The sequence below is a fragment of the Panicum virgatum genome, chromosome 8K (genome assembly GCF_016808335.1).
Source record: "Panicum virgatum strain AP13 chromosome 8K, P.virgatum_v5, whole genome shotgun sequence".
In the NCBI taxonomy this organism is placed as follows: domain Eukaryota; kingdom Viridiplantae; phylum Streptophyta; class Magnoliopsida; order Poales; family Poaceae; genus Panicum; species Panicum virgatum.
In genome coordinates, this window is record NC_053143.1 from 4,310,989 (window position 1) to 4,331,994 (window position 21,006).

General features: G+C 46.2%; 1 pseudogene; it reads left to right on the plus strand.

Moving 5' to 3' along the window:
* Positions 1 to 963: 963 nt before the first annotated feature.
* LOC120643623 lies at positions 964 to 5,913 on the plus strand (annotated as a pseudogene).
* Positions 5,914 to 21,006: the final 15,093 nt, after the last annotated feature.

Sequence of the window (21,006 nt, forward strand, 5' to 3'; positions counted from 1 at the left end):
CAGCTTGAAAGACGGAAAGCGATAGCCGTGACAATGATGTAGCAGTAGTCTTAACTAAATGCACTCCCATCTGGAGGCTTAATTGACAGGCCAAACTTGACCAGAGTAGGTCTTTCAGAATTGGCATTTAAAATAGCACTCCGGTCCTAAAACTGAAAGGTAATTAAGCGATTTATTAGCTTATTATCAGTGGTCCTGTTTGGTTTGTGCTATACTAGGATTTGTATCAACTTTGACCGTTAATTAGAGGTATTAAATTAAGTCAGTTTTCAAAACCAACTTCAGAAACATGCGCTAAGAATCTTGAAGAATTTAATAAAACCTTTGATCGCGTGATTAGAGGATGTTTACTGTAGCATCACCGTAGCCAATCATCGACTAATTACTGTCATTAGATTTGTCACGAAAAATTACACTCATCCCTAAAAAGATTTTATAAATAGACTTAAGATTCTCTTTTCGAAAATCGTGTGCTAGATCAACCAAACAAGACCAGTACTGTGTGGACCGGCTTTATTTGATTGGTGGCATTTCACGATCGGTGTCTCCCATTCAAACACTCCATGTAGAAAATAGTGGGTCATGTGGCACAAGCCGGACATGCAACACTCGTCGTGTTGGTCGGCCATCCGGGGGAAATCAGACGGCGGCTTTGTCAAAAAAAAAAAAAAACGACCAACATTTTGGCAGCAGAGGCGTTCCCCCCCCCCCCCCCCCCCCCCCCCCCCCCCCAGAAGAAAGAGCTGCTGCCCTGAGCCACCGGCATCCTTTGAATCTGCGGCGAGACGAGAGCAGGGGAGGGAGGGAAGTCGTCTTCTTGTCTGTAAGTAGCAGAAGCGGGCAAGGAGACGACAAGCTCCATCTTTTCCTGCTCCGATCCATCCATGGCCTCGGCCTGATCGTGTTCGACACGAACAGCTCAAGCTGAGACTGCCGGCCCACCTGTGGCCCACGGTCACGCTGGGCGCGTTGCTCGCTCCGCTGGCTGCTACTGGCCGTTGCCCGGGTCGTCCTCTCTCCTCTCCGACTCCAACCATTCAACCGCCGCCGGGATTGGTGGTCGCGCCGGCCTCACCCTCTCACCATCATCCGCGAGACGGCGACCTCACCGCCGTGGGCGGCGGGGGTGGAGCCAGCCGAGCCGAGTCTCTGCATACCACCAAGGGCTATTTGAAAAAAGAAGTCTTTCTTCCCACTCACGTCTTGTCTTGCCTCGTCGAGGGTCGTCGCTCCCTTCCTCATCCTCACCATCCGGGCTTCCATCGATTTCTTCTGCTGCCGGTAGGTAACCCGAGCTTGCTTGGACGACGGACTGTCCCAGGATTTCGATTCCTTATTTGGAACCTTTTTGTTTTCTACTAGTATTTGTTACTAGTTCCATTTACGAGCAATCAAGCCCGAATATTCCTTTCTCTCCGTGCGATTAGCTGCGGCGGGTTCGTTGGCCGCTAATCTCAAATCCGCCCATCCATGATCCAGTTAGGTTCTTCGTTCTTCAGTGCCCAAGGATCGATCTTGGAAGTGGATGCGCCATGAAATCCAACAGGAGCAGCGGCGGCGGTGTGTGCCCCGCGAAATCTGACAGGAACGTCAGCGCCAGCGGCGCATGCCCCGTCACCGGGAAGAACCAGGGTGGCGCGGGGCACCAGGGCGGCGCGAGCGGCGCTGATGAAGGAAGGAGCTCGGATCCCGGCTGGTGCCGGCGAGGTGCCCGTTCGGCTACGACTCCGGCACGTTCAAGCTGGGCCCGCTCAGCTGCGTGGTCTGCCAGGCGCTGCTCCACGAATGCAGCAGATGCAACCCCTGCTCCCATAAGTTCTGCAGGTGCGTCTTGCGCTTTCCGGTCCAGATTCAATACACATTGTAGCATTGTATTCCCTTCCTCGCCTGAAAATAGTTTGTCACCGGGATTTCCTTCCTTGCAGGGCTTGTGTATCGCGCTTTAACAGGGGCGGAGACGGACGGGGGGGGGGGGGGGGGGGCATGGTCCCCAAATTTACATTAGAAATTTAAATTTTGATTAAATTTTTATATAAATTTGTATGGTTGGCCCCCTCTAATAATGAAAAAATCAACTTCCTGGCTCCGCCCCTGTGCTTTAAGGACTGCCCGTTGTGTGGTGCTGGTATACAGGGCATTGAGCCCGATTCTGAACTTCAGGCCCTCGTCGATCGTTTGGGTGGCAAGAGCAAGGTGATATATGAGGATGTTTCAATGGAGAGAGGAGCTTTTCTGGTGCAGCAAGCTATGAGGGTCAGTGGTGAAATGAATTGCATTTTACCTCATCATTTGATCTTTTAACCTGTCAAATTCGCATAGCTAATTATTCTTTGGTCTGCACTACTATTTTTTATGATCTTGATGTTTTAACAATGCATGCTGCTTCTACATTTCCAGGCTTTCCGTGCTCAGAACATTGGAAGTGCGAAGTCAAGGCTTAGTATGTGTGCAGAAGACATCAGGGAGGAGTTGAAATCTTCAGAAGATAATCTAGACCTGCGCTCTCAACTTGGAGCTGTTTTAGGAATGCTTGGGGATTGCTGGTACGGCCCTCTCTCTTGACTATGTTACTCCTAAATAGTTGTCCCCACTTTGGGGAACTAAGCATACTACCGGTAGGAATTCTGCGAAATATTAATTCTTTGTTTATTTCAAAAAAGAATTAATGCTTTGCTGGTTCAACCCATTAAATCTTTATCAGTTATTAGCTTTATGCACTCCCTGTGTATATCAACGTGTTATTATGATTTCGGACATGGAGTATTATAAAAGAGGCAACTTTGACTACTAAATTTCTTGGGAAATATGTCAGGATAAATTGTGAAATATTGTACAATGAAGTATTTTGGGTGCAGAACCTGTTAGTGTCATTGTCACTTGGCAGTCTAAATATATTTGTTCATGATAGAACTAAGTTTGTGCACCATGTCCAAAAGGATATAATTTGTATACAATGAATAATGTTCTGGAATTTGGAGGCTCGGTGCTTTCTGTCCCAAGAGCAAAGGCCCATTCCAGTAGTCTTGCAGGCTCATTCCAGTCTTAGATTGTAATGAGCAAGACTGCAAGAGGTGCTAACTTTCCGCTGATGTTTTAACCATGCATTGAGCAAAATTCTAATTAAGATAACAGTTTTTATGTATGTACTGGAATGTGAGGTTTCTTTTTTCTAAGGTCCATTGTAGTATAAGCCAGCATCGGTAAATCAACAAGACCTCTCCCGTGGAATTAATACTAATACTGTACCCGTATATCGAAGGTTCATGCAAATCAATAATAGTTTGTGGAATTAATACTGATACTGTAGCCCTTTCTTTTTGAAAAGAAATGAGAAGTCAATGCCCTTGCTGTTCTGTTTGCTAAATACTGTATCTTGTTTCTTGATGCATGTCTTTTGTTTTTCCTGAAATAAAATCTTGATGCATGTCTACTTTTGAATATTCTTATCAATCTGTTATAGCAGTCAGCCACAAATTCATCTAATTGGGGTTGCACCTGTTTTAGCATGTTTTGTATGCATCAGCCCTCTTTATCGCTGTTACCCCCATTGTTTTTTTCTTAGTTTATTTTGATCACTGAACTCATGGCACACTGTATCCTTACAACTGTACCATGTTTTCAGTCGGACCTTGGGAGATTCTCCTTCAGCAATCAGTTACTATGAAGAAAGCGCTGAGTTCCTCTCAAAATTACCCGTAAAGGATCTTGAGGTTGTATTCAATTTATTATGAGCGGGGTAGCTTAAAAAATCCATTCTATTAATTTAGTTTTATATATCCATCTACAGTTGGTGCATACTCTCTCAGTTTCACTTAATAAAATTGGCGACCTTCGCTACTATGATGGGGACCTGCAATCTGCACGAAGTTATTATTCCCGTTCATTGGATTTTCACAGAAATGCAGTGAAAGAACACTCAGCAGCGGCCTCCCAGGTAATTTCTAAGCTCTCACTTATGATTAAGCACAAATCTTAAATATAATTATTTCTTTGTCTTAATCAAGAAATGGAAGGAATACTATGCATCCTTACCTTTTGTCCCTGCTCGTTGGAAAAGTACCAGCCATTTCTTATTGACATTATTCTAAAATCAGTGATTGGTACCCCACCTGTTGGTGATTGTATGGTATAACTGGGGTATACAAGCAATTATATGGCCTAACTGCTGATTTCGCAGTAAAAGGTAGGGCATCTGTAGATTATGTGACCTAGTCAGCTCAGTTCCCTTTGTGCTTGACCTTTTTTGGTGTTGAACTCCACTAAGTGGAGGCAGTTCTTGTCACATTGGGCAAGTACACCCTCTTGTCAGAATAGCATCATGGTCCACGCCACGTGCACCAGCATGGGCAATTTCTTGAAAGATGATATGAAGAGATGGGGGTTGCATATTTGAGTCCTATAGCTGTGTGCTTGTCCAAGGTGGTTATGTTGATAATGGACTATAGCCATCACCTGAAGCCCTGGCTGGTGCTTTGCCCCATGTTGAGGTGCATTTACAGAAGGAACCTTGCAACCTTTTGAGCATCAATGTTTCAATTAAAAACAGCTGCTCAAAGTGGGCCAAAGTGTCATCCAGGGTCGTTAGGAGATGCCAATAGTGGGTGATTGACATATTGGCTTTTCTTATTGTCTTGGTAGAGATTCTTGAATCTTGACGTTGATCCAAATGGTCTTGGCTGTTGAGCTTTCTGCATCACTATATGAAGGAGATCTGTACAACCAGTTGAGGATACCATTGCCAATGGGCATGTTCAGGATGAGAAACATGCATAATTCTCTAGTTAAATTGTCATATGCTAAAAAAGAATTGATTGCAAAGAGAAACAGAATAATGATCAGGAAACATGGGGAAGATAGACTTGTATCTTTACTTCTGAAGAAAGTGCAAGTTCATGTCAGATTACAGCAAGCTTTTGTATTTTCTTAACACATTCTCTTGATTATTTAACTTTTACATCATTCAAATTGAAGCTGATGAAAGATCAGCTTCCCTGCAGATTTTGTTATGAAACCTGACCTTTCTATGGGATACAAAGGCTACTTATATTGTACAAACTGCAGTCCTAGAATGTCAAATGTTGATTCCTCTGTGTGCTTGCTTTTGATATTATATTAGAATGTACCATTGCTCATGTATAAATTTACCTTTTCAGACTAGTTTTGTTTCAGCAGTCAAGCTTAATTTAATCAACTTAGTTTTAACTGTTTCTCTTCGAGCTAAGATGTTGCATAGAACATATAGATGATTCATAGTATTTACTAAAGATGCACATACAATCATTTTATAATTTGACATCTGTTGGATATAGGTAATTGATCTAGCAACTTCTCTTGCAAAAGTTGCGGATGTTGATAGAAACCTTGGGAATGAAAGCACTGCAGTCAAGGGTGTCAAGGAAGCAATTGAATGCCTTGAGAAACTGAAGCTTGGTCCTGAGCAAGCTAGTCTTGAGCAAAGGGTAACTATTATTTATCCCCATCATATGTCCTCCCATCCTTGCACTGCTCCCCCTATGTGTCTTTGTGAGCTAAGCTTGATTCTGTATTTTTCAGCGCCTATCTGTTTTAGACTTCCTGCACAACCAATTGGCAGTTAAATAAAGTACAGTGGCATCCTAAAATCATACCCATAGGATACATATTCACCAAGATGGATTGAAGAACTCCAGTTTTCATGTGATGCATATGAAGGAATTTCCCTGTGGTAATTAGAGGGTGGTATTGAAAGCGACACAAAATACGAGCTCTGCCATTGTAAATATATCCATGTGCTGGGCGTGGAGTTTCTGCAGTTGGGCGCAAACCTGAAATGGTGCGGTGCGGAAGATGAAACTTCTCAAAAGTCATGTGTGAATATAATCCGTTTGTACATTGACTAAGATGAAGGAATTGTATGTCCTTTGTGCTTCATCAGTTCCCCATGTCAAGCTGTTTGCATATTAGTGGATCGGTGAGGAATGTTGAGTACTTTATCCTGCTTGTGATGAGTGAATTGTCAACCGTGCGGTGTGATCGTGCGCTTGGTCTTTGGATTGCAGGTACACAGGCGTCGAGTGTCGACGGGGAGCTGCCGTGGAGGTGCTGTGGCCGATGGACCGTGTGGTGGACGGAGGTGAAGGGCAGCCGGGACCGGAGCTCGGACCGGGCGGCAGCTGTGGCGTCCACTCCTCGATCGAGGGCGCAAGCGGCGACGGAAGGCGGGTTTCTTGGTTTGCGCCACAAAACCAAGGAGGCGGACGGCGGTCGAAGACGCCAAGTCGTGGAGGCACGAGCGTCGGTCTCGGGACTGACGGAGACGACGGGCGTCGACGGCGTCTAGGGCCTCGCTGCGGGCGAGGAGGTGACGGGCGTCGGGCGGCGTCTAGGGCCGTCAGAAGGCCGAGGCGGGAACGGCGTCTAGGGCCACGGCGTGGAGGCGGGAATCTTCCCGCGCGTGAGGTTTTGGCGGTTTTCTCAAAACCGGCCACCTACCCGGGTTTCGCGGACCCTCCAAAACCACGGACCTGATCTTCATCAAGATGGCGGCATCGCGAAGAAGACTTCGTTTCGAAGAAAGAACCTCGGCCGTCGGATGAGATCGTGTACAGGGGTGCTACAGGCCAACCGGTCTGACCGGTCCCTGGCACCGGTATGACCGGTCTAACCAACCGGTCTGACCGGTCCAGCGTACCGGTCTGACCGGTCCCGCGGGTATAAATACCCCTTCACTTGTGTTAGGTTAATTGCGGCTTTTGTAATCTATTCGTGGACTCCTCTGTTCTCCAGGCCGCCGCCCCTATGTTCCTCTCCCTCTGTTCCTCTCTTTAGAGTAGGTTTTGATTATGGAGTTGTGAGATTTTGTATTGGATTTGATTGGGAAAGGAGGCCCCATCCTCCTTGTGCCCTCTAGGCTTTTGAATCAATCCAATTCCCTAGTTTTTGTGCCCTTGTGTGATGGATTTCTATTTCGTTTTTGGTGCACATGATTGCTAGGATTCTACGAGCTCTTTGTTGTGATTCTCGTGCTTCTGATCCTGTCCCAAACCCTCTGGAATCATGAGCTCTTTTGAATTGGATTTCTTGAGTTTTTGAGAAAATCCCAATCCTTCTTGATCTCTCCTCGAATTCTCGAGATTCTTTGATCTTTAGGACGAGATCTCTTGGGGATATGTTCACGGGGTAGGGGCGAAGCAATCCCCCAAGTTTCATCGATTTTCGTGGTCGTTTGGTTGAGATTCATCGTTTGAATCCAAGTTTTCGGGGGGTTTCTGGGTGCCACCGGTCAGACCGGTAGGCAAGACCGGTCAGACCGGTCTGCTAGTTTTTGAACAGACTCGACCGGTCAGACTGGTCCAGGCAGATCAGTTCTGCAGTTTTTCCGATTCGCTTCCGATCTGCTTCGTGGTTTCGCTCGCTCGTTCGAGGCCTTTTGTGTTGGTTTAGTTTTTCAATAGCTACTCCGAACTTTGGTCAGAACGCTTGAGGGTTTGGGTGATTTTGGGATATAGGCCGACTGGTTGAATTTCGAAAGAAATTTTGATCGGCTCCCATTCACCCCCCTCTGGTCGCCGGCTTCGGTCCCTCAATTGGTATCAGAGCTCGGTTGAGGTTTTCAATACCTTAACCGGTTCGAAAACCACTTGGCGACCATGACGAGTCTTGGTAAGATCCCGATGTTTTCCGGCGAGGATTATGCCTACTGGAAGGTTCGCATGAGAGCCTTCCTGCAGAGCATGGGAGCCGATGTCTGGGAAATTACCACGAACCAGCTTTACGAGGTGCTTGCTGTTCGGACCACACCTCTTCAGGTGACCCAGCACGAGGCTAACGCCAAGGCCGTCAATGCCTTGTTCGCTGGCGTTTCTCGTGCGGAGTTCTCACGCGTCCAAGGTTTTCAGGAAGCCCACAAGATTTGGACGTGCCTTGAGAACTACCACGAGGGTACACCTCAGGTGAAGGCCAGACTGTTCAAGACTCACCGGCTTGAGTACGAGAACTTCACACAGGAGCCGGGTGAGAGCATTGACTTGATGTTCAGTCGTTTTCAGTCGATTGTGAACAAAGTCAATGCGAACAGATCTGCTAGTGCCCTTGAGTACACAGAGTATGAGAAGGCTCTCAAGTTGCTCTACGCACTTGACCGCTCTGTGTGGGATCTCAAGGTGAACACGATCATTGAGTCTGCAGGCTATGAGACTCTGACCGTGAACGAGCTTTTCAGCAAGCTCAAGGCCACGGAGGTGGATAACCAGACACGAGCCAAGCTCAATGGTGCCCCTCCTTCCAAGAGCATCGCTCTTGTGACTGGTCCAGGTGGTGGATCGAGCTCTAACGCTAACTCTGCTCTTGGCTTTTCTCTTGCCTCTTTGCCTTCTGTTTCAGATGAGCAACTGGAGACACTGGGCGACGACGACTTGTGCCTCCTCATCAACAAGTTCCAGCGCGTCTACCACAACAGGCAGAGGAAGAAGAACCCCGGGTGCTACAACTGCGGTGATCTGAACCACTTCATCGCCGATTTCCCCAAGAAGTCCGGCGGTGGCCAGAACAACTCCTTCGACTACTACCGCCACCGCGACCGCGACGAGGGAGGCTCCAACAAGGAGCGTCGGCGCCACAAGCACCGCAGTCGTGACCGGGGGGACGCTTCGACAAGGAGTCGCTCAAGAAGCGCTTCCAGTACAAGGCCAAGAAGCGGGAGAAGGCCTTCCTGGCGCAGCTCAGCGACCTCGACAAGAGCTCCGACACCGACCGCTCTTCTTCACCGACCTCCGACGACGACGACAAGAAGAAGAAGAAGCGGGACAAGGAAGCCACCAGCTTCATCGGCCTTTGCTTGGCGGCCGGTCGGCGCAAGAGCTTCTGCACCATGGCGGGCGAAGCCGATGGTGCTCGTGCGTCTTCGGGTGGACATGCTACACCGACGCACTCCGGCTCTTCTCCGGGATCCGAGAGCGATTCAGAGGCAAACTCCACGATCGACCTGCTTGATACAGAGGTTAGGGAGTTGTACGCCGCTCTCGACAACCAGAAGAGGCTGCTTAAGGAAGCAGCTAGAGAGCGTAGAAAGCTTAGGGCTGAGCTGGCTTGTGCTAGGGAGAAATCTAGTGAGGATGAGTGCGCTGGCTGCATATCTCACATGAATGATCTTGTTGCTCTCCGTGCCAAGCATGATGAGAACGTCGCGAACTTAGATGTTGCTAAGACTTCGCTTTCTGACGTGTCTCATGAGCTAGCCAAGGCCAAGCATGAGCTTGAACTTGTCAAGGACGCTCCCATTGTTAGTGATGTGCTTGAATGCGATGAGTGTCCTATCTTCAAGTCTAATCTAGCTTCTTTGCAGTCCAAGTTTGCTACTGTTGTGTGTGAACTAGAGGAGCTTAGATCTAGGCCTGCTTTGCTTGGCGCTTGTAAGCTTTGTCCCACGCTTAGGTCGGAGCTAGATGAGAAGAACGCTTTGATCAAGTCTTTTGGAAAGACTAAGGTCGTAGAGTCTAGCCCACCTATTGACTGCTCTGTTTGCCCTAGTTTGATTGCTGATTTAGATAGTCTTGCGGTAGAGAAAGCCAACTTAGAGAATGAGAATACCTATCTTAGGGCGATTCTGAGTTGGGTTTCTAGCAGTGAGCCGTAGTTGGGCATGATGATTAAACAGTTCAAGCGTTGTGATGGGTTTGGGGTCGGTTACACATACACGAAGTCAGACTTTGACAGGTTGTATGGTAAGATTGGCAAGGCTGCTGGAAACACTGCTAGCACGAGCACGCAGCCTTCGCTTGTTGACCCCGCAGATGGTGTGCTTAAAGAACCACCGAAAGCACCTCCGCAGAAGCAGGTTTGGGTTCCAAAGCCCAATGTGCTGAGGAATCCCCTCGACACACTCCCTGTTGCCACAGCCCAGGTTGCCCAGAAGAAGAGGGCTGCTCCTCCCCGTCCGCAGGCTAGGCCTCCACCTCCCGAGCGTGAGGTGAGGTATCACTGCGAGTTCTGTGACAGGGAAGGTCACCTGGAGGAGTTTTGCTTCAGGAGGAAGCGGGTGTGAGGCGAGAGCAAGAGAGACGGAATGCGGACATGTACTCTGCTCGGGTGCATTGTCCTTCTCGGCGTGGTGGTAGGCAAGATGCTAGGGCGCACCGTGTAGGTGGAGGTCAGGGAGACGGTGGTGGTTACCGTGCTCCAGCGGGTGGTCGCTTTGCCGGTCGTGCTCCTGGTCGTTTTCAGTACGGCTATGGACCACGGGACCGAGGCTTTGGAGGAGGTTTCGATGCTCCACGCTTTCCTCGCGGTTGTGATCGTCGGCCTCGCGGTAGACGGGACAGGGGATACGCCTTGCCTGACTTTGGTTACCCTTCTGTAGAGCAAATGGCTCGTCACCGGTTTGCTTCTCACTTTGCTAACCCCAGTGTCGAGACGTTTGCTCCCCCTATGTCTCGTTGGTGATGCAGGTTGGTGGCTTGGAGAACAAGTGCTCCATGGATCTTGGTCTTATGCAGGCTTGATCAAGACTTGATGGTTCTCCAAGGCTGATGGATAGCCCGTGGTGGTTTGTGTATCATATGTACATTTGAGTTTGCGTTTTGAGTTCTTTGTACACTTTCTGCTTGTGACTTGTTGTAGATTCTTTATCTCATACTTGCTTTGCTTGCTAGGTCTGTACTTGTGCTATGGTGGACTAGTCACTCTGTATGCTAGTTTTTGTGGTTTTCATATTGTCATGACTCTTGCTAGCTCAGGGTGTGTGCTTTGTTCAGTTCCCCTCATGCTTGTGTAGCTTGTGCTCCTTAGGTCTGGTTGCTAGCTCAAGTATCTTCTTCATATAGTCTTGCTGCCTTGGTTCATGTTGTTGAGTGCCTTTAGACTTTTCTAGGAATATCTTTTGTCTTGATATGTTCTAGAGTGTCTTTTGGTATACTTTTGCATGTATCTTGACTAACACCTAATCGTTTGCTTGAGTTTTGCTCTGGATTTTTGGTGTTTGCTATTTTCTTGTGTCCTAGCTTCTCTTGTGCTAGGTATCACTTGTTGAGGGGGAGCTCTACCTCAGTTGCCGATGATGATCCGGAGTTACTGCGCCGGCTGCAGGCTCCGGCCCCTTCTGTTTCGACTACCTCAGCTCAGGAGGACGATCCAGTACCACTACTTCCACTTCGATCGTTCACCTCTACAAGAACCTGTTCGAGCAGAAGGTGGACCCGCTGAGGACGCAGGGGAGGTGACCTTGAGCTTGCTATGCTCTAGGTCCAGCGGGATCTTCATCGAGGTATGTGAGCGTTCAGCTTGTATGTTTTCCTCTCAGGATGGACTGGTGGTTTTCTGATTGTTGCATTTTCCATGGTACTCAGTTGGATTCATTTGGCCTAGTCCTGTGTGTCTTTGAGCCGTTGTATTTGCTGAGTTCGTCAGTTGCTTAGCTTTTGTTTTTTCTTTGTCCTTATCTTAGTTTTAGCTTGGTTAGTTGCATTGTGCATATACATTGTACATGTTTGCATTTTGCATTGTCTCACTTGCACTAGCATTCTTGTATACATTGCTATGATCTTCTAGTGCCTGCTAGTGTGAGTTGATAAACTTGATCATGTATAGCTTGCTCCATTGTGTATATGACATCATCTGAGTTAAGCTATTTTGATTTGAAAATATGAAAACATGATCACCCTGTTTTGGCTACTAGCATGTTAGGGCGTGTTGATATGCTTTGCTATCTTATTCATGCTAGTATAGCCTTCTCATTTAGCAATTCATACTTGAAATGATCTAAATCTGATAAAATTGCTTGAACTGTTCTTGAAATGGATTGAAAAGATCCAGGTGGGATTGCTTGTCGCACTGATCGAGCTTTCGGGACGGCTCACTTTGCACTTGTGAGAACCCGGGCAAGGCTGTGCATGACTGAAACGGAAAGGGGGAGCTTTCGGGATATGCTTCTCTTTTTATCACTTCTCTGTTTTCAGGTGGTGTGTTGACAATGCACTCATCAAGGGGGAGATTGAGGAATGTTGAGTACTCTATCCTGCTTGTGATGAGTGAATTGTCAACCGTGCGGTGTGATCGTGCGCTTGGTCTTTGGATTGCAGGTACACGGGCGTCGAGTGTCGACGGGGAGCTGCCATGGAGGTGCTGTGGCCGATGGACCGTGCGGTGGACGGCGGTGAAGGGCAGCCGGGACCGGAGCTCGGACCGGGCGGCAGCTGTGGCGTCCACTCCTGGATCGAGGGCGCAAGCGGCGACGGAAGGCGGGTTTCTTAGTTTGCGCCACAAAACCAAGGAGGCGGACGGCGGTCGAAGACGCCAAGTCGTGGAGGCACGGGCGTCGGTCTCGGGACTGACGGAGGCGACAGGCGTCGACGACGTCTAGGGCCTCGCTGCGGGCGAGGAGGTGACGGGCGTCGGGCGGCGTCTAGGGCCGTCAGAAGGCCGAGGCGGGAATGGCGTCTAGGGCCACGACGTGGAGGCGGGAATCTTCCCGCGCGTGAGGTTTTGGCGGTTTTCTCAAAACCGGCCACCTACCCAGGTTTCGCGGACCCTCCAAAACCGCGGACTTGATCTTCATCAAGATGGCGGCATCGCAGAGAAGACTTCGTTTCGAAGAAAGAACCTCGGCCGTCGGATGAGATCGTGTACAGGGGTGCTGCAGGCCAACCGGTCTGACCGGTCCAGCGTACCGGTCTGACCGGTCCCGCGGGTATAAATACCCCTTCACTTGTGTTAGGTTAATTGCGGCTTTTGTAATCTATTCGTGGACTCCTCTGTTCTCCAGGCCGCCGCCCCTGTGTTCCTCTCCCTCTGTTCCTCTCTTTAGAGTAGGTTTTGATTATGGAGTTGTGAGACTTTGTATTGGATTTGATTGGGAAAGGAGGCCCCATCCTCCTTGTGCCCTCTAGGCTTTTGAATCAATCCAATTCCCTAGTTTTTGTGCCCTTGTGTGATGGATTTCTATTTCGTTTTTGGTGCACATGATTGCTAGGATTCTACGAGCTCTTTGTTGTGATTCTCGTGCTTCTGATCCTGTCCCAAACCCTCTGGAATCACGAGCTCTTTTGAATTGGATTTCTTGAGTTTTTGAGAAAACTCCAATCATTCTTGATCTCCCCTCGAATTCTCGAGATTCTTTGATCTTTAGGACGAGATCTCTTGGGGATATGTTCACGGGGTAGGGGCGAAGCAATCCCCCAAGTTTCATCGATTTTCGTGGTCGTTTGGTTGAGATTCATCATTTGAATCCAAGTTTTCGGGGGTTTTCTGGGTTCCACCGGTCAGACCGGTAGGCAAGACCGGTCTGCTAGTTTTTGAACAGACTCGACCAGTCAGACCGGTCCTGTGCACCGGTCAGACCGGTCCAGGCAGATCAGTTCTGCAGTTTTTCCGATTCCCTTCCGATCTGCTTCGTGGTTTCGCTCGCTCGTTCGAGGCCTTTTGTGTTGGTTTAGTTTTTCAATAGCTACTTCGAACTTTGGTCAGAACGCTTGAGGGTTTGGTTGATTTTGGGATATAGGCCGACTGGTTGAATTTCGAAAGAAATTTTGATCGGCTCCCATTCACCCCCCTCTGGTCGCCGGCTTCGGTCCCTCAATCGGGAATCTGTAAGTCGTGGATCGGGAATCTGTAAGTCGAGAAACATTCATATCTTATAACATTATTAGTATAATTGTGATAAGAGGATATTTGACGAATAGCAAGGGTCTGCTTTGTAAAGTTCTATATGCTGACAATTTATTGTTCGTCACCAGTAGTATGTGACTGATTACCAATGTATCTGAGAGACATGTCTGTCTTCAGCTTCTACTGAACCTGTTGGAACTGAACGATTTTGGTGCTTACTGATGCAGCTGTATATCTTCATCTTTTGGGCTTTTATTTGTTCTGATGTGATAATCCGAAGTTGTCACACCCGGTTTTAAGGACAAAACCGAATGCATAGCTATATGTATGCCAAGATCAAGTTTCATACATATAGAGACATTATAAGTGAATAATCAGCAACAGTATCACGTAAAAATGAACTAAAACAAATAAAAGACTATCAGAGTTATACAGCTTATCCTAGAAAAGGAGACTCCAAACTTCACAGGCAATCGACTGGGGGTTGCGCATGCCTAGAACTCAGCAACATCTTCAAAAGACTTCACCACAACTTTCTCCTTCTGAGCAGCAGTAAGTAAGGGTGAGTACACTTATGGTTGGTACTCAGCAAGGCCACAAGAAATAACCAGAATGTGATTTATATCCATCTTTAAGTTTATTAATCATGTGAGGGTCCAAGCCGCTCGTGACCGTGGGCACGGCTGATATATCAGTTTTACACTCTGCAGATGTTGTACACTTTCACCACAATTCGTGTAAAAGTTCCGAAGAACTTTGAACCCAACCACGCAATATGCTAGCTAGGCACAATACCACACTTCCGAGTTGTGATTGCATAGGGACGCTACGAGGCCTTTACAAAGATTCCCTAACATATGACAATCCGCTAAGGTTTCAAGTCAAAGTGGTCATAACACTGTCCTAATGAGGTGGTACCAATTGCCCCAAGAGGACCGAGCTATACCCCATCGATGCGTCCCCTCTTGACCTTTCGGTAAGATTGTCACATGATAGAGTCTCTAATTAATTAGCCAAGACCAGAGCCATATGATATTGTGGTTGTACTGTTTTCTTGGGTGGTTCTCCATGTTCCAATTAAATCACAATACTCTTATAAATAAGCATAGATAGAAGTATGGCTAGGGTCACTTGCCTTTCTCCAACGAAAAACTATTCTTACTGCTCTTCCGCTCTGGCTCACATGGAAATCTTGATTCTTCAATCTTCGAACAGCGATTCTTCTACTCGAAGCAATCATCGAGCAAACATACAAAGCAAACAAAAAGATAAAACTAAGAACATTACACCATAACAAGAGAAAGACTTTAAAATAACGTACTAAAGGATAGGGCTCGTTGCTATGGTTATGAGAGCGCAAGAAACGCGGAAAACAGAACTAGAACGACAAATCTATGGATTAAACTGTGCTTCAGGGACCTAGTCGCGATTGACTATAAACGTGACAGGCTAGCAAAAAGGATTTGTGAGGCAAAATAAAGTGTGCTCACAAAGGATAACAAAGTAATAAGGCTACTACACACGTTGCGAGGATCACGTGAGCGCAAGATTTGATGAAAACGGAGCTAAAACGAAGAAGTTATGGCTAAAACATGGTTCTAGGGACTTGTTTGCAATAGATTTAAACTTTCAGGGGCTAGCTCTAAAGAAACCAGGGACTAAAATGAGATTAAACCTAAGATACAGGGGCTAGCTTGCAAAACAACGCACTAAGGATGGCGGGTCCTATTTTGGAGAAACTCAGGGGTTAAACCATAAAAGAAAGGACTGGTTTGTAAATTCTTTTCACCTAGCATGGACCGTGGGTTGATTTGCATGAAACCGAGGGTCTCTTTTGCAAAACAACCACACGAACCGGTATCTAGGGTTCTGGGGCGTCGAATCTGGATCTAACGGCTTGGATCGATCGGAGAAACTAATCTAATCTAAACCGTAGAAAGCGGATCAGGCGGCCGGGATCAGGTCGGGGACGCGGCGGCGGCGCGCGACACCGGCGGCAAACGGGGCGCGGCGGCGATCACGCCGGAGTAACGCGAACTCACGTTCCGGGCATGATTCGTCTCGGGTTTTTGCACGGGAAGGTTGCGCGCGATGCCAGGAACTCGATTGTGGCTTCTACACGGGCGGAGCAGGGCGGGGAGATGGCTCTGCGGTGAGCGGCGGCGAAGCAGAGTCGGCGAACACATGCGTGCGCGTAGGAGCGTGAAGGGGAGGGGAAAAACAGCCGGCGACAGTGCTCACCTTGATGCGAAACCTCTGAACATCTAGGACGCGGCGGAGCAAGCTCTTGCGGCGGCGGGGCGGAGCTCCGATGCGGCGGCGATGGCGTGGCAGAGGCTAGGGTTCTGGGCGCAGGCGAGGGCGGCGACTTGCTAGGGTTGGGGTTCCAGGGGGGTGCGGCGGCGCTATTTAAAGGGCCGCGAGGCCGCCTCGGCGTGTGGGTCCGGGGCCGCGGGGGGCGTGCCCAGCATGGATTCGGTTGCCGAATCCCGGTCGAAATCGAATTGGAGTCCGGTGCGGCTGCGGCTCGTGCGGGGTCCGGGTCGGCGCGTGCGCACAGTGGGTCTGCAGTGGGAGCCTCGGGGTCGATTAGCTCGGGCGGAGGCCCGTGGGCAGCGGCGGAGGGCGAGCGCGGGGCCAGGAGCAGAACAGCGCGGCCGGTGGTCCAGCGGCAGCGACGCAGGCGAGCAGGAGGGGGAAGACGGATCCGACGGGCAGGGCCCGCGTGTCGGCGACGCAGGAGGGGGAGGCGCGGGGACGGGCTGGCACGCTCATCGGGCCAGGGGAAAAAGTTGGGCCGAGGCTTGGGCTGCGGGAAAGAAGAAAGGAAAAGGGTCGGGCTGAGATTGCTGGGCTAAAACGTTTTCCTTTTTCTTTTCTCAAAACCAAACAAACAAATTCAATTCAAATTCAAACTCAAAGATTTGAATTCAAAATTGAATCACAAACAATAAAACAAATGCAAGGCAGCATGGATGGACAACAACAAAACATTTTCGCTAAATTTTATAAAAACAACCCATCATTATTTATTTTTACTAAATTCTCTGTGGAGAAAAAATAAATGTTGGAAAATATTTAAAATTATGAGAAAATTGTTGTTTTATTTTTAATTTTAATCACATCCTGAAATTCAAAAATTTCAGGGTGTGACAGAAGTGGACATAATTTAAAGAGCTGGATTATCACAGGTATAAATAGTGCTAGCTAGCTACTAATGTATCACAGAATCAAAAAAAAGGTGTGCCTGAAACAAGCAACATACTTTTTTTCCAAAGAAAAAAAATAGAAAAAGGAAAAACAGCAATGCATATCATATAGTTTTAGCTGTTTTCTTTGTCAGTTTGGTCAGGAAAATGCCACATTAGTGCTTTTCATGACTATATTCCTTCGCTTTATGAAAAGATGGATATATCATACCTAATTAAAGCCTTCCATCCATCATGAAAGGGGGGAAACAGCTAAAACTAAAAGAGACAGCCTTTCCCCCTCTAAACCTGCCATGGCCGATCACTGCACCCAAAAAACTAGCCTTGTGGATATGCAAACACACAAATGTGACTCTGGTTTCTTTTGCTAGTAGTATATATCCTCCTCTTTTTTTTTTCTGCTTTTCCGATGCTTTCCCCACATCTCTCCTCTTTTCCTCTTTCTCCTCCAGTCACTTCTTTTGTAGCGTTTGCTTGGCGTTTTTTAATTGCTTTGTTTCTAATCATGAACTCCGTCTTTTGTGTGGCTTTTGGACCAAATATAGGGCGAAGAGACGGGCCATGGCGGCTTTTGACTGAAAATGCTTCAGGGCCAGAGATTTTGACCAAAACTTTTACCGCCATGGCGGCCGTATGCATCAGTTGAATTGTTTGTAGGTCTCGCTAATTCTTATCTTCATAGGTAGTATTAACTTCTCCTTTCATTGAAAACAAATTTTTAAAGCCGAAACAAAAATTGGAAGAACCAGTGAACCAAAACCGGCGACTAGTTCTTTCAAATTTGCTTGCAGTTCCTCTGGCAGCCGTGGAATTTGGAATGGATGTATGAAACGGTAGCTGAAAGAACTGATGAGAAGGAAGAGAGAGATTGATGCATCGGGCAGAGATGGATCGACATGATGACAGCCTACTCCTTTGGATCCAGAGTACGTAGCGATCGAGAGAGCAGCAGACAAAGGTCGATGGATCACGTACGCAGTTCCCGATGGATGCTAGCTGCGTGTGCCTCCATCTCGTGGCCGTGGCAAACCATGGCCGGAGACCGAGCTAGAGCTTGAGCTACCGGCGTGCATACGGTTGTGTGTCACTCGATCGTTATCTTTTTTTTTTTTTTTGAAATTTCACTCGATCGTTATCAACAGTGTCGCACGCGTACTACAAGTGGACCTCCAAAAATACGCGCATGCAGGCGTGCAAGATGTACAGCGTAGATCGATGCTGAGGTCCACACGCGACGCAAGTGTGTATGCATGAACAAATAAAATGAAACAAAGCTGCATGACGCGCGTGTGTGTATAATATATATATATATATAGACCACTACTACAAAAACACTAATTTGTCTCGGTAGGGTTTCGCTAATTTGTCTCGGTTGGGAAACCCTTGTTGTCCCGGTTTCCCAACCGGGAACGCCAGGCCGGGACAGGGGGGGTCATTTTGTCCCGGGTCTGGCAACCGGGACAAAAGGTGCTACCAGCGCCACGTGGCCAATCGGGACAAAAGGTCCTTTTTTTTCCTGTTTTTCTTTTCTCAATTCTTTTTTCTATTTCAATTATACTTTTGCATTTCAATTAAACTTATGTATTGGAATTCAATATGTATGATCTCCACTAATATATACATATATATATTGTTACTTATATAATATTTGCCCTAGATAGTTTTCATATATAAATTAATTTACTTATATATATATGTATACACATATCTATACATGTGAATTCCTTTATATATGAAAATGTCTAGGACCAATATTATATATATATATATAGACACACACACATATATATTATTGGAGTGCTTATATATATAATACATACATACTCATAAATAGAAATTTAATACATACACACACATATATATTTACATAGGTATATTCGTTCTTAATTACATATATACGCGTATATTATCATATTTGCTGCGATTGTTAATATTAGATAGTCCATCAAAGTAGAATTCGCCTTTTGGATCGAGAACTTGCTAAACAATAAATTCAGACAATTGTTCTTGAATCGCCATAATCTTTTCCTCCGGTATGAGTTTATCGCGCATCTCCTCGACCTATGGAAAAAGAAGATAATTAATTTCGACTAATTAAAATACGAGTTCAAATATTAACAAGTTTTTTACTTACTTCCTCCTCCCAATCTGTCCAGGCCCTTGGAGGACCTACCAGACCATGGATGTTCTCGCATACATAGTATGCGCATAAATTAGTGCCTTGTTTCTGCCTCATACACTTTAAGAGAGAAGAAATTATCATGTATTTACATGAATATATAATAAAACTAATGAATCGTGCAACAAATCATCCAAGTGCGTACCGCAAAATCTGTCTTGATCTTCAATTCCTTGTCAAATTTGCCTGAATGATTTTTAGTGAATTGTTTCCAAATTCTATGTATGATTAGAACAATTATAGTCAAGTAACAAAGTTATTCAAATTATCGGTCATCGACGGAGTAGTGGTAGAATTACTTTTTCATCATGTTAAGAAGATTTTCGTATTGTTCTGGATTTCTCCTCAATGAGTCCATAACCATGAGTAGTCTCTTCTCAGGAATTATGACAATTAGGACCCAGTGTTCACTGCAAGATTATACGGAGGCAGTTCTTGGTAGTTAAGGTTTAAACAATTCGATTACAGAATAGAAAGAGTTAAACGGAAGGAATCACTCACACAAAGTTGTAAGGAAACAATATCATTTGCTTGTTGTGATGAACGCTTATGTACTTGAACAAGTTTTGGAATAGCTCATCAGAAGTGTCGCGTAGAATCCTCCAATTACAAGTAATTGGGTCAATGAAGCCGAGGTGAGAGTATCCCTTTCTCCTGCAAGTTTGTATCTCCATTCTACATGATACCGAATAAATCAAGGGATCAGTATGTTAAGATCATGCAAAACAATACGTAAGGAGAGTAAAATATTTACAGAACCCACAAGCCGACCATAGAGATGTCGAGGTCCTCCTGATGGAATAGTTGGTAAATTTCTTCCCAGTTTATCCATATAATGGCCTCCCCCCGTAAGAAATCGTTATCTTTAATCTTTGCGCCCTGCATGAAGATGCAATCGGCTATCGCACGCATGTAGTGCTGGTGCAGCTTATACATTTGCGTTGGAAGCACAGACACTACTTCGGTTGGTACAAGAGATTTGCCCAGCTCATACGTCCATTTGACGACCACATCGGCCTTTGGAATATCTTCTCCCCCTGCAATTTGAGCCGCCGTCAGGTTTGATTCTTTCAAAAATGTAACAAAGTCTTGTTGTTGCGTCGTCTGTCCCGGTTGGAAGGAAGGCGGAGGTTAAGGGACATATATAGGGGGCCCCCTTTTGTCCCGGGTGAAGCCACGACCCGGGATAAAAGGCCCTTTTGTCCCGGGTCGTGGCTTACCTGGGACAAAAGGGGGGGGGGGCTTTTGTCCCGGGTGAATCCACCACCCGGGACAAAAGGTGTTTTTGGGCGGGCCGGGAAAATTTCCAGCCCGCGGCCCACCTTTAGTCCCCGAGTAGATCTATCACCCGGGACAAAAGGGGCCCGTTTTTTCTCATTCCCGCCAAATCTTATGTTTGTTTTTGTTTCTTTTTACTTCTCTTTTAAAATAGGCTTTCATTTGTTAATTCAGTTAATAAAATTATGATTCCAAAAATTATGGAACAAAATTTCTTATCTCTATATAAACTTGATACACGCAACAAAAATAATTAATTTTCATTCAAGTGATTGGGTCAACGAAATATCTAACTTTTTTGAAATCATATTTGTTATTTTGACCATGAAAAAATATATTAGGTGAACAAATTTTTTAAAACGGTTGATTTTCGACAGAAAGTGGATTCTATCACGATATTAACATTTAAAAAGTGAATTTTACATAAAATTAAGCAATTTCATGATATTAATGAGTAGTGTGTGAGTTTAAGAGATAGTGTGTGTTAGTGAGATTGTGTGTGTTAATGAGAGAGCATAGTGTGTTAATGTGAATGTAATTTCATGAAATAAATAAAATTAGTTGAGTAATCCATTATTGAATGAAAATTATAATTGAGTCTGGTAATTAAGTGAAAAATATAAAAAATGATATATATAACACATAAAGTATAATTGTACAGTACATATATAATCAAAGTATTCGAATTGCGATTACATTTTTATACAATAATATAAATTGATTCAAGTACATGAAGGACACAAATGTCCCTTGATTATGATC